The sequence below is a fragment of the Amblyraja radiata genome, chromosome 46, assembly GCF_010909765.2.
Source record: "Amblyraja radiata isolate CabotCenter1 chromosome 46, sAmbRad1.1.pri, whole genome shotgun sequence".
Taxonomy (NCBI): Eukaryota; Metazoa; Chordata; class Chondrichthyes; order Rajiformes; family Rajidae; genus Amblyraja; species Amblyraja radiata.
In genome coordinates this window covers 3225320-3239369 of record NC_046001.1, presented here as the reverse complement: position 1 = coordinate 3239369, position 14050 = coordinate 3225320, and the positions used below count along the sequence as shown (strand labels likewise).

At 50.2% G+C, this 14050-nt stretch overlaps 1 protein-coding gene across 1 annotated transcript in view; it reads right to left on the bottom strand.

Moving 5' to 3' along the window:
• The window catches only part of b4galnt1 (beta-1,4-N-acetyl-galactosaminyltransferase 1), a gene marked incomplete at its 3' end in the record, with an annotated part of 43464 nt that extends 39390 nt beyond the window's left edge, over positions 1-4074 (bottom strand). Inside the window, exon 1 of the mRNA XM_033015555.1 lies at positions 3959-4074. The remainder of the gene's footprint in view (positions 1-3958) is intronic.
• Positions 4075-14050: the final 9976 nt, after the last annotated feature.

Here is a 14050-nt window from a genome sequence, read left to right as displayed (position 1 = left end):
TTAAACTCATCCCACCAGCCTGTACATGGTCTGAATCCCTCTATTCACTGTCTGTTTATCCGCCTGTCTAAATGCCTCTGAAATGTCACTACCACATCTGCTTCTCCCACCTCCCCTGGCAGAAACCTTCTGGACACCAACACTCGAAAAAGAAACTTGCCTCGCAAACCTCCTTAAAACTTTCCCCCTCTAACCATAAAGGCGTGCCCTGTTATAGTCATGGAGTGATACAGCGTGGAAACAGGCCCTTCGGCCCAACATGTCCCATCTACACCAGTCCCACCCGCCTGCGCTTTGCCCCATCTCCCTCTAAACCCGTCCTATCCATGTTCCCTTCAGAGTGTTTCTTAAACGTTGCGATCGTCCCTGTCTCAGCTAGCTCCTCGGGCAGCTCGTTCCATACGCCCACCACCCTTTGTGTGAAGAAGTTACCCCATCAGATTCCTACTAAATCTTGCCGCATCCCCATAAACCCTGTGGCCCTCGATTCCCCTACTCTGGGCAAGGGACTCTGCGCGCCAAGATCAATCAGCCATGATTGAATGGCGGAGTAGACTTGATGGGACGTACACAATTCTTAAGGGGTTGGACAGGCTAGATGCAGGAAGATTGTTCCCGATGTTGGGGAATTCCAGAACAAGGGGCCACACACAGTTTAAGGATAAGGGGGAAATCTTTTGGGACCGAGATGAGAAAAACATTTTTCACACACAGAGAGTGGTGAATCTGTGGAATTCTCTGCCACAGAAGGTAGTTGAGGCCACACAGTTCATTGGCTATATTTAAGAAGGAGTTAGATGTGGCCCTTGTGGCTAAAGGTATCAGGGGGTATGGAGAGAAGGCAGGTACAGGATACTGAGTTGGATGATCAGCCATGATCATATTGAATGGCGGTGCAGGCTCAAAGGGCCGAATGGCCTCTACTCCTGCACCTATTGTCTATGTTTCTATGGGCCGAATGGCCTAATTCTGCTCCTATCACTTATGAACTTATTCATGGTACATCCTCGTCTAGTTGTACTGCAGATTGTTTCTGTGCTTTAACTGAGTGCGGTTCTGAGGGAACGTTGTGTTCATGAATGTGCGGGTGCTAATCCTGGAAGCTGGGAGTACTTCTGCCAGTCACTGCCAGTCACTGCCAGGTCAGAGGTGCTGAGCAAAGTTGCTCCTGATGCGAATCAGAGTCTCAGCCTCGGCCGAGCCTCTTGTGCATCAGATATTGTCCCTGCAGAGCCCTCGTAACCATTTCCAAATGAGATTTGCAATTTAGTGCTAATTAATGCCTGCTGGGTCCTTGAATGCAAATCCTCAGACTCTGTCTTCAATTATGACATCAGAGTTGGTCATCATCCCTGCCTCAGCACAGTTTGGAAACAAAGAAACTTGCCTCGCAAATCTCCTTAAAACCTTCCCCCTCTAACCATAAAGTTGTGCCCTGTAATAGTCATAGAGTGACACAGGCGTGGAAACAGGCCCTTCGGCCCAACCTGCCCACACCGGCAGGAGGAGGCCATTCGGCCCTTCGAGCCAGCACCACCATTCATTGTGATCATGGCTGATCATCCACAATCAATAACCCGTGCCTGCCTTCTCCCCGTATCCCATGATTCCGCTATCCCTAAGAGCTCCATCTAACTCCCCTTTTAAATTCATCCAGTGAATTGGCCTCCACTGCCTTCTGTGGCAGGGAATTCCACACATTCACAACTCTCTGGGTTTAAAAAGTTAGTTCTCATCTCAGTTTTAAATGGCCTCCCACTTTATTCTTAGACTGTGTGACCCCTGGTTCTGGACTCCCCCAACGTTGGGAACATTTTTTCTGCATCTAGCCTGTCCAGTCCTTTTATAATTTTATACGTTTCTATAAGAGTTAAGTTCAGCTACCTTTTGTGCAGTCTAATTCCTACGGTGCTTTCAATCCACTGCCTGCTCCACAACCAAACACCCATCCATTGAACAATACAAGCAAGGCACTTGACTCCCTAAAGGAAAGGGGCTTGTGGAGTTCCCAAGTCCCACACTGACCTAGTGAGGGACTCTTCCACAACAATCCCATTAGAGTCCCAGAGTGATACAGTGTGGAAACAGGCCCTTCGGCCCAACTTGCCCACACCGGCCAACATGTCCCACCTACACTAGTCCCACCTGCCTGCGCTTGCTCCATATCCAAGGCTAGACAGGCTAGAGCGGTTGGACAGGCTAGATGCAGGAAGATTGTTCCCGATGTTGGGGAAGTCCAGAACAAGGGGTCACAGTTTAAGGATAAGAGGGAAGTCTTTTAGGACCAAGATGAGAAAAAAAAATTTCACACAGAGAGTGGTGAATCTGTGGAATTCTCTGCCACAGAAGGTAGTTGAGGCCACAGTTCATTGGCTATATTTAAGAGGGAGTTAGATGTGGCCCTTGTGGCTAAAGGGATCAGGGGGTATGGAGAGAAGGCAGGTACAGGATACTGAGTTGGATGATCAGCCATGATCATATTGAATGGTGGTGCAGGCTCGAAGGGCCGAATGGCCTACTCCTGCACCTATTGTCTATGTTTCCAAGGGGGGGGGGGTGGTGTGTGTGTGTGTGTGTGTGTGTGTGTGTGTGTGTGTGTGTGTGTGTGTGTGTGTGTGTGTGTGTGTGTGTCTTTGACCGATACTGCATTCCAACAAGTTTATACTTTAATCAGAATCACACGCAGCTCCTTAAGTTGCTCCCCTCGGCTGCTGCAGATGGACCTCCCCCTTCCACAAAACAAGGCTCACCAGCAGCTCGCCCTGTGTGTAAATCTTGGCAGACCCGGTGTTAGTCCTGGGCTTGGGCGAGGCCCACCACCGCCGACCTCGCTCCTGGCGACCCAGGGCGAACAAGCAGGCGACCGCCGGCGACCGCACAGCCCTGCAATCGCCACACATCAGCCACAGTTACCATTACAACGACGGCAACAACAACAACAACAACAAAAATGCAATTGACATGAAAATATGCAATTGAGCTGCAACGGGATGAAGACTCAAAAACAACAACTGAATATTTCAATACCGCTGTTTAAGAAGGAACTGCAGATGCTGGAAAAATCGAAGGTAGACAAAAATGCTGGAGAAACTCAGCGGGTGCAGCAGCATCTATGGAGCGAAGGAAATAGGCAACGTTTCGTCCCGAAACGTTGCCTATTTCCTTCGCTCCATAGATGCTGCTGCACCCGCTGAGTTTCTCCAGCATTTTTGTCTACCCTGAATGAAATACCCATGGATGAGGATGCTGGTCGTCTCTGCATTTAACGGTTGCAACACTACACACAAAACACACCAGTCGTATGTCCCACTCCCTCCCGTCCTCCCCCACACCACCCCACCCAAATATCAAATCCTTCATGGCTCAGTTTGTTTTTTCTCTGCCAGAATAACAGCACATGATGCAAACGTGGATTCGAATGGTTCCTATCCCCGAGACGACTCCCTCTCCCCTCTCTCTCTCCCTCTCTCCCCCACCCTCCTCTCCCTCTCTCCCCCACCCTCCTCTCCCTCTCTCCCCCTCCCTCCTCTCCCTCTCTCCCCCCCCCTCCTCTCCCTCTCTCCCCCTCTCTCCCCCTCCCTCCCTCTTTCTCCCTCTCTCTCCCCCCCTCCCCCCTCCCCCTCCCTCTCCCTCCCTCTCCCTCTCTCCCCCCCCTTCCTCCCTCTCCCCCCCTCCCTCCTCTCCCCCCCTCCCTCCTCTCCCCTCCTCTCCCCCTCCCCCTCCCTCTCTCCCTCCCTCCCTCTCTCCCTTTCTAGGATTCTCGGTTTCATTTCAATGCATTTCCACCTTTCGTGATTGAATGACATTTGACAGATTGCGGTTTTTTCCCCCTATCCCCCACCCACACCCACCCCACCCTCTAAAGAAAAAAACAAAAACCCCGAAGGCTCTCACAGTCCCGCTAGGAAATGCAAGAGGAGAGCCCCAGCCCCAGGCCGGGCCAGGCTTGTCTGCTTACCTACTATGCGTTTGAATGCATGGGGTTTGGCTCTCTGTGTCTAGCTCCGTGGGTCGGTGATTTCACCGCATTGTGATTTCACTGCAGCTTTCTCCGCTCGCTACTGGACTGCCAGAGCTGTCGAGAATCACAATCCACTCCCTCCAGTGGGGCACTCGGGGAATAGCAGAGAAAACAGAGGGAGGAGAGGAATCCGTCCTCACCAGCTGATAAACCCCGGGCTGGAGCAACGAAAAATGTGTTAGCCAGTGACTTTAATTCTCTGCCTCGGGTTCTCTGGATGCTTTCAAGAGAGATTTCAAGCTAGATAGGGCTCTTAAAGACAGCGGAGTCAGGGGATATGGGGAGAAGGCAGGAAACATAGAAAATAGGTGCAGGAGTAGAGGCCATTCGGCCCTTCGAGCCTGCACCGCCATTCAATATGATCATGGCTGATCATCCAACTCAGTATCCCATCCCTGCCTTCTCTCCATACCCCCTGATCCCTTTAGCCACAAGGGCCACATCTAACTCCCTCTTAAATATAGCCAATGAACTGTGTGGCCTCAACTACCTACTGTGGCAGAGAATTCCACAGATTCACCACTCTCTGTGTAAAAAATGATTTTCTCATCTCGGTCCTAAAAGACTTCCCTCTTATCCTTAAACTGTGACCCCTTGTTCTGGACTTCCCCAACATCGGGAACAATCTTCCTGCATCTAGCCTGCCCAACCCCTTAAGAATTTTGTAAGTTTCTATAAGATCCCCCCTCAATCTTCTAAATTCTAGCGAGTACAAGCCGAGTCTACCCAGTCTTTCTTCATATGAAAGTCCTTTACCCCCGAATCGCAATGTGTTAGCCAGTGACTTTAATTCTCTGCCTCAGGTTCTCTGGATGCTTTCAAGAGAGATTTCAAGCTAGATAGGGCTCTTAAAGACAGCGGAGTCAGGGGATATGGGGGGAAGGCAGGAACAGGGTACTGATTGGGGATGATCAGCCATGATCACATTGAATGGCGGTGCTGGCTGAAAGGGCCGAATGGCCTCTACTCCTGCACCTAGTGTCTAGATTCTTGATTAGTACGGGTGTCAGGGGATATGGGGGGAAGGCAGGAACGGGGTACTGATTGGGGATGATCAGCCATGATCACATTGAACTGTAGTTCCTTCCTAAACATAGATACCAGACTTACTTACTGCCTATGAAGCCTCCTGGCATGTAGGGCAGCAAGGAAGGTCCTCCACTCCTGTGTGTTCAGGGCTAGCTACTGGACACTACCCCAGGTCAGCTTCATTGCCCTTGTCCCTTCCGGTGTCCAGTGCAGGGCTATTCCTGGGATGCTGTCTGGTTCCCTTCATCCTTCTGTCGATAACCCTGGAAGTCCATCAGGCCCAGTAGTGTTGTTTCCTTCAGCTGCTGTTTCCGTAACATATGTGTTTTACGAGACAGGGTTGTTAGCCCTGTGCTCAACCTGCTACCTACAGGACGAGTGGATCACCCTTCGTCTCGCCTCTACCTGTCCAGCACGGGAGACCCTAACAGGAGACGAATCTCCCGCTGGCATGGCTCTAGGGGTCACTGAGACACACACGCTCCCCGACCACGACAAGGTTGCAACCCAACGGGGAGATAGATACCAGAGAACACGGACAAAAGACAATTGGTAAAAGGTGGGAATGTGTTTGGGGATGAGTTGTGAGTTTGAATCCTTGTTCTAAATTATATTGCGGTTGTTAAAAAGGCTGTCTCACTTGGGCGACCTAATCTGCGAGTTTAGACGAGTTTGCCCTCGACTCAAACTCACAGCATGGTTGACACGTGGTCCTAGGAGGTCCCATGAGGTCACTGGAACTCTGCTTCGTGCTCGAGGGAAGTTCCCGAATACTCGCGGCCTCAGCTAGGTCGCGGAAAATTTTCAGCATGCGAGTAAAATTTGGTTGGCATGGTTCTTTTTAACTCGTAGTGCAGTGGAGTGGGGTTGATATTTAGTTACAGGCAGTCGAGGGCAGCCGTAGGCAATCGCTTTCGCTGACCGGGCATTTTGATTGGCTCATTGGAGTTTTCAGGACCAAGGAAATCCGACCGGTAGGTTAAATGCTCGCTAAACTTTATTATACTTCTTTAAAGTTTCTCTCCCCCCGTTCTCCCCCCCTCTCTCCCCTTCTCCTCCCCCCCCCTTCTCCTCCCCCCCCCCTTCTCCTCCCCCCCCCTTCTCCTCCCCCCCTCTTCTCCTCCCCCCCTCTTCTCCTCCCCCCCTCTTCTCCTCCCCCCCTCTTCTCCTCCCCCCCCTCTTCTCCCCCTCTTCCTCCCCCCCCTCTTCTCCCCCCCCCTCTTCTCCCCCCCCCCCTCTTCTCCCCCCCCCCTCTTCTCCCCCCCCCCCTCTTCTCCCCCCCCCCTCTTCTCCCCCCCCCCTCTTCTCCCCCTCGTCTCCCCCTCGTCTCCCCTCGTCTCCCCCTCTTCTCCCCACCTTCTCCCCACCTTCTCCCCACCTTCTTCCCACCTTCTCCCCACCTTCCCCCCCCCCTTCTCCCCCCCCCTTCTCCCCCCCCCCCCTTCTTCTCCCCCCCCCCCTTCCCTCCCCTCCCCCCCCCCCCCCCCCCACGCTCTCTAAAGGACTTACCGTACACTGTGCAGCCTTCTTTCCTTCCTTATCATCGCGGGTCTGGATTTCAGACAGCGCTCCCCCACTTTCCCTGGCCCCCGACTTTGCGATGTGTTTGTGTGGGTGTGTGTGTGCGGTCGGTCGATCCAGCTCGCGGTTTCAACGCGGACGGTCGATCCAGCTCGAGGTTTTCCAGGCGAGTGCCCTCGAGCTTGAAGGTCGAAGACGCTCTTCTTAACTCGTGGATTAGGTCGCCGCAGTGGGACAGCCCCTTAACAGATGAAGTTGTGATTTTCAGAAAACCTTCACCCCAATTCAAGGGGAGAAATAAGAAAGAATAGTAAGATTAAACGAGAACTTACCAGTTTGAAGTTTGATCTGTATTTTATGAGGAGTTACGATGAGGGATTACGTGAAGAACCCGCTCAGTGCGCAGGCGCGGCATACTTCCAAGCAGCGGTGTGGAATCACAGATAGACACAGTTATTTTGAAGTAAACATAGTAAAGATAAGGAGACATCAATTTATTAGTTTGATCCATATAATGAGGGTGGGAGCGGAGGGCACGTAATCCCTCATCGTAACTCCTCATAAAATACAGATCAAACTTCAAACTGGTAAGTTCTCGTTTAATCTTACTATTTTACTTCGGAGTCACGTGAGTGACTACGTGAAGATTTCAAAGCTCTGTGATTTCAAACCGTGTAACAGTTTCATTTCACTCACTGCCGAAGTTCTTGAGGGAGGAAGTGTTATCGTAATGAACCAATGAGTCTATTTGTAGAAAAACACAATGGTATTTTTTAAACAATAACAACAAAGAATTAAGTTGCTCCCCTGGGCTTAAATTAAATATTTGCAGTTCGTAAATCTTTACTGCAAATAAACCAGGTTTTGCCAACAGCTTATTATAAAATTTCTGAACGGTCTTTTCCCTTCCCACCATCCTGCTGTAGCCAGGATGTGGTCTATAGGCATGTCCATTCTTTAGCCGTCGACATGGATGCTGCCCTGGTGGAATAAAATTTGTACATGTTAGTGTTTATCCCAGCAGTTTCTAGCACCTGCTTGAGCCATCTCGCAATGGTTTGGCTCGTACCCCACCATAAGGTTTTTGTGACTGACCCACAAGGCTTTTCATCTCCCTCGAATATTCTGGTTGTGTCTATGTAGGATAGTTGGTGGGTCATGGCACATAACCGTGGTCCTGGTGGGTAAGCCACGACTGGATTAGGTGTTCCTGGTCTGCTCTGTTTGACCAGTCATAGAAACATAGAAACATAGAAACTAGGTGCAGGAGTAGGCCACTCGGCCCCTCGAGCCTGCACCGCCATTCAACACGATCATGGCTGATCATCCAACTCAGCATCCCGCACCTGCCCTCTCTCCATACCCTCTGGATAACGACAGATCTGGTCTGGAGCTGTGATCATGTTGTCCAGTCGCAATAGGTGTAGTGACTGGACCCTCTGAGCGGATACAAGTGCCATCAACATGAGCGTCTTTAGTGTAGCTTGCTCGAGGCTGGGGGATCTGGCTGGTGGCCATTCCCTGAGATATGTCAGGACCACACTGATATCCCAAATATGGGTATACCTGGGCTTAGGGCTTGATATTGTAAATGCCCTTCATCAGTTTTACCACCAGTGGATGGGATCCCATCGCCTGTTGTCCTGGCGCTGGTTTGAGATAAGCAGAAAGAGCACTCTGCGCTGTGTTGATGGCACTGTAGCTGATCCCTACATCGTGGTGTAGATGGCCAGGAACTCCTGTATGTTGGTGGCTGTAGCTGTTGCGTATGTTGTCCATGTTTCCTGGCAGTACTTCTCCCTTTTTTGATGCTGGTTAAGTACTGCCTCTTGGTGGATGTTCGAAGGGATGCCGACATGGTGGTGATGGTTTGTTTGGACAATCCCAGTTCCAGGTAAGGTCTGTTCAAACTTGCAACCCAGGTTATTCCCGATGTTGGGGAAGTCCAGAACAAGGGGTCACAGTTTAAGGATAAGGGGGAAATCTTTTAGGACCAAGATGAGAAAAACATTTTTCTTCACACACAGAGAGTGGTGAATCTCTGGAATTCTCTGCCACAGAAGGTAGTTGAGGCCACAGTTCATTGGCTATATTTAAGAGGGAGTTAGATGTGGCCCTTGTGGCTAAAGGGATCAGGGGGTATGGAGAGAAGGCAGGGATGGGATGATCAGCCATGATCACATTGAATGGCGGTGCAGGCTCGAAGGGCCAAATGGCCTACTCCTGCACCTATTTTCCATGTTTCTATGTCTCTATATTACAATACAGGAACCGTGCAAAAAATTCATCCGACATTTTCGGAGGCTATACAAATTTCTCCCCCACCCTTGACACTGGCGTGGAATCCCTTCCCTTATTGTGAGGGACGTCTCCACCACACCCTGCCCCCCCCCCCATGTCCAGCAGTGGGAGGAGCCTAGACTGTGGTCCTCCCCCACCGAGCCTTGGCGTTGGCTGCACCGAGCTTCAGTGCGTCCCTCAGGCAGCACGTGCTCCTGCAGTCTGCAGCGGGCCAGTCTACCTATGTCGCATTGGAGGATACGCTGATCAGAGGTGCCGGATGCAACTCTCCACAATGCAATCCAGATCCATTGCAGTGGTGCCAATGTTGATCCACGGCAGGGCTCCTTCTTGTAACTGAACCTCTCATGGTGGAACCTCTCAGGCCATTTAAGACTGAGGTGAGAAAAAACGTTTTCACCCAGAGTGTTGTGAATTTGTGGAATTCCCTGCCACAGAGGGCAGTGGAGGCCAAATCACCGGATGGATTTAAGAGAGAGTTAGATAGAGCTCTAGGGGCTGGTGGAGTCAAGGGATATGGGGAGAAGGCAGGCACGGGTTATTGATTGGGGATGATCAGCCATGATCACACCCAGAGGCTGCAGCGAATCATCCGATCAGCAGAGAAGGTTATTGGCTGCAACCTTCCCTCCATTGACGAACTGTACACTGCAAGGGCCAGGAAGCAAGCGGGCAAGATCATCTCTGACCCCTCTCACCCTGGCTACAAACTCTTTGAATCACTTCCCTCTGGAAGGCGACTCCGGACTGTCAAAGCTGCCACAGCCAGACATAAAAACAGTTTTTATCCACGAGTAGTTGCTCTACTCAACAGCCAAAAATCTGTAGCCTCCCTTTGATCTGGTATTTTGTTGGTTCACATGCTTGATCAATGGTGTTTTATCATTAATGTTTTATCATTATTAATGTTTAGTGTTTTCTGAGTCATTTGTAACTGTCACTGTATGTCATGTTGTTACTTGTGGGTGGAGCACCAAGGCAAATTCCTTGTATGTGAATACTTGGCCAAGAAACGTACTTACTTACTTACTGACAATGAATGGCGGTGCTGGCTCGAAGGGCCGAATGGACTCCTCCTGCACCTATTTTCTATGTTTCTAAGACCAGGGGTTATGTCAGTGCCTTCTGGCAAAGAGCTCCTCTGTATTCACTGTGGAATTGAATTGTAATTGAGTTCCTGATAAACATGTTGATGCTGTAACTACAGTTGGTGTTCATAGCAAATCCTCCCTTTTGTTTATTCCCACTGCACTAAATGAGGCGTTTAAAGAAGATTAAGGAAGTTGATGCTGTTGGCAGCGAGAAATAATTTGCGCAACACTTTGGTGACTGCTATGCAGAGCACCTCTGCTCTATCCGCAAGGGCCATTCTGATCTCCCTTTTCATCTCCCCTTCCAAACTTGTCAGTCCTCAGTCGCCTCTACTGCCAGGGTGAAGCCAGGCACAAGCTTACAACCCAGTGGGATGGACATTGAGTTCTCCAATTTTAGATAAGCCTCTAACAACCTCCCTGCTCCCCTCCCCTGTACCTCACCTCAACTCACACTTATTTTCCACCCCTCCTCCTCCATTCATTCCTCTGGCTTCACTTTTCACATCTCCATATAACCATATAACAATTACAGCACGGAAACAGGCCATCTTGGCCCTTCTAGTCCGTGCCGAACACTTACTCTCCCCTAGTCCCATCTACCTGCACTCAGACCATAACCCTCCATTCCTTTCCCGTCCATATACCTATCCAATTTATTTTTAAATGATAAAATCGAACCTGCCTCCACCACTTCCACTGGAAGCTCATTCCACACAGCTACCACTCTCTGAGTAAAGAAGTTCACCCTCATGTTACCCCTAAACTTCTCTCCCTTAATTCTCAAATCATGTCCTCTTGTTTGAATCTTCCCTACTCTCAATGGGAAAAGCTTATCCACTTTGTCAACTCTGTCTATCCCTCTCATCACTTTAAAGACCTCTATCAAGTCCCCCCTTAACCTTCTGCGCTCCAAAGAATAAAGACCTATCTTGGTCAACCTTTCTCTGTAATCTTTCTCTCACACATTTTGCTTTGATCTCCGGCCTGTGTTCCAACCATCTTCCTATCAACCCCCCTCCCCCTCTTCACCTATGTCTACATATTACCCACTCTGTATTGCTCTGCCCCTCCCCTTTTCCCCTTAGGTCTGAAGAAGGGACTCAACCCAAAACGCCACCAATTCCTTTTCTCCAGAGATGCTGCCTGACCCACTGCGTTACTCCAGCATTTTGTGTCAATCCTCCCCTTTTCCAGCTTTCTCCCCCCCAACCCACCCCACAACCAGTCTGAAGAAGGGTCCCAACCCAAAACGTCACCTATAACCTGTTCTACAGAGATGCTGTCCGACCTGCTGAGTTACTCCAGCATTTTGTGTCTCTATTTCTCCTCTAAAAGGAGCTGCCAGTTGCTGAGCTGGCAGTGGGCCACGTGCAGAGTATCCGGTGATTTTGAGCAGTTTTCGGAATGCACAGTCAGCCTCCTCAGAGTATTCTTCAGCAGACTGCAGCGGCTTTAACCCACTCAGCGATGGAGTCATCATGGCTCCGGTTGCATCACGGCCTGGTTCGGCAACTCAAACGCCCAGGAACAAAGGAGATTACAGAGAGTGGTACACACACACACACACCGCCCAGTCCATCACATCACGGGTACTGACCTCCCCACCATCGAAGGGATCTACAGGAGGCGCTGCATCAAAAAGGCAGCCAGCATCATCAGCGACCCACACCACCCTAACCACGCTCTCATTTCACTCCTGGGCCAGCGGTGAGGAGTTTTGGCCCGGGCTGCGCGATGTCGCGCGCAAAGTCCGGCGCTCCATCCAACTCAAGAACTGATGATCGACCATGAGAAGGAGGGGGTGGTGGTGGTGGTGTCGGCGGTAAGCGAAGGTCTGAAGCTTCGGACAGCTGGCCGGGCTGCCGACCGACGGACGGGGCCACGGGCGAGGCGCTGGTGCTGCTGCTGCTGCACTCCATGGGCTGCACTACGTCGGAACGGGTGAGGCGGGGCCGGACGACCAGACAGTCCCATCGACCCGAGTAGTAGCCGTCAAATATGGGACAAACCAATTTAGCCCAATATATGGGATGTCGCGGCTAATACGGGACAGTTGGGAACCCTGTTTATGTCCCAAACGTGTATCAATGATGCCGAAGTGGAGATAGTCGAGAGCTTGAAAATCCTTTGTGTAAAATTCACAAAACAACTTGTCCTGAACCAAACACATTGACATTATGGCTGCCTACGGTCCTTGATTATGTTAGCTGTTTTCCCGAGGCAGCATGATGTATAGATGGCGTTGATGATGGGGAGTAGAGTTAGTGTGGGCTACATCTAAAACTCTCTGCAATTTCTTGTTGTCTTGGACTGGTTGTTGGCTTCATGCCTAATGCCCCTGTCTCACTTAGGAAACCTGAACGGAAACCTCTGGAGACTTTGCGCCCCACCCAAGGTTTCCGTGCGGTTCCCGGAGGTTTTTGTCAGTCTCCCTACCTGCTTCCACTACCTGCAACCTCCGGCAACCTCCGGGAACCGCACGGAAACCTTGGGTGGGGCGCAAAGTCTCCAGAGGTTTCCGTTCAGGTTTCCTAAGTGAGACAGGGGCATTAGGCATGAAGCCAACAACCAGTCCAAGACAACAAGAAATTGCAGAGAGTTTTAGATGTAGCCCACACTAACTCTACTCCCCATCATCAACGCCATCTATACATCATGCTGCCTCGGGAAAACAGCTAACATAATCAAGGACCTTCTTCACCCTAGTCATCTCCTCTTCTCCCATCTCCTGGCAAGTACAAGATACAAAACCTTGAAAGCAGGTATCATCAAATTCAGGGGCAGCTTCTTGCCTGCTGTTATCAGATCCTTCCATAAGCTAGGGTGTGGTCCTGATCTTCCAACATGCCTCATTGCAGATTTTGCGCTTTTTCGCTGCAATTGTTACACTATATTCTGTACTCTGGTATTTTTTCTCTTTGCACTACCTGTGGTACTTGTGTATCAGCTAGTGCAAAGACTTGGACTTCAGAAGGGGTAGGATGGGGACCCACAGTCCCATTTATATCAACGGGTCGATGGTGGAAAGGGTCAAGAACTTCAAATTCCTGGGCGTGCATATTTCCGAAGATCTCTCCTGGTCCCAGCACACCGATGCAATCATAAAGAAAGCTCATCAGCGCCTCTACTTCCTGAGAAGATTAAGGAGAGCCGGTTTGTCAAAGAGGACTCACTCGAACTTCTACAGGTGCACAGTAGAGAGCATGCTGACCGGTTGCATCGTGGCTTGGTTCGGCAACTTGAGCGCCCAGGAGCGGAAAAGAATGCAGAAAGTTGTGACCACTGCCCAGTCCATCATCGGCTCTGACCTCCCCACCATCGAGGGGATCTATCGCAGTCGCTGCCTCAAAAAGGCTGGCAGCATCATCAAGGACCCACACCATCCTGGCCACACACTCATCTCTCCGCTGCCTTCAGGTAGAAGGTACAGGAGCCTGAAATCTGCAACATCCAGGTTCAGGAATAGCTACTTCCCCACAGCCATCAGGCTATTAAACTCAACTCCAACAAAACTCTGAACTGTAACAGCCTATTGCACTTTACCTGTGTATTTATGTGTGTGTGTGTATATATTCTATGGTATATGGACACACTGATCTGTTCTGTATTTATGCCTACTATATTCTGTTGTGCTGCAGCAAGCAAGGATTTCATTGTCCTATCTGGGACACATGACAATAAACTCTCTTGACTTGACTTGACTTGATGGCATGATTTTACTGGTTTGAAACATGGTTTAATTTGACTAGATAGCACGCAAACAATGTTTTTCACTGTATCCCGGTACACGGGACAATAATCAACCAGTATCAATACCGGCTTCAAGTGCACCTTTGGGCAGATGCAAGGAGCCGCAGCGGGAGTGGAAATCCAAACTTTAAAGCAATTGAGAGGAACTAAATGGAATCAATTTTGATTGGGAAAAATTTGCAAAATGTATTCATTTGTTTTAACTTGTGCCAAAGTCCGGCATCCTGCGCTTTCTTTTCTTGTGCCTTCTCATACGTTGGTGGCTAAGTAGTTCGAAGTAGGCAGCAGGGAACTGTAAAAACACCAGTAGGTGTGCGTTTGCAAAGACAATGCG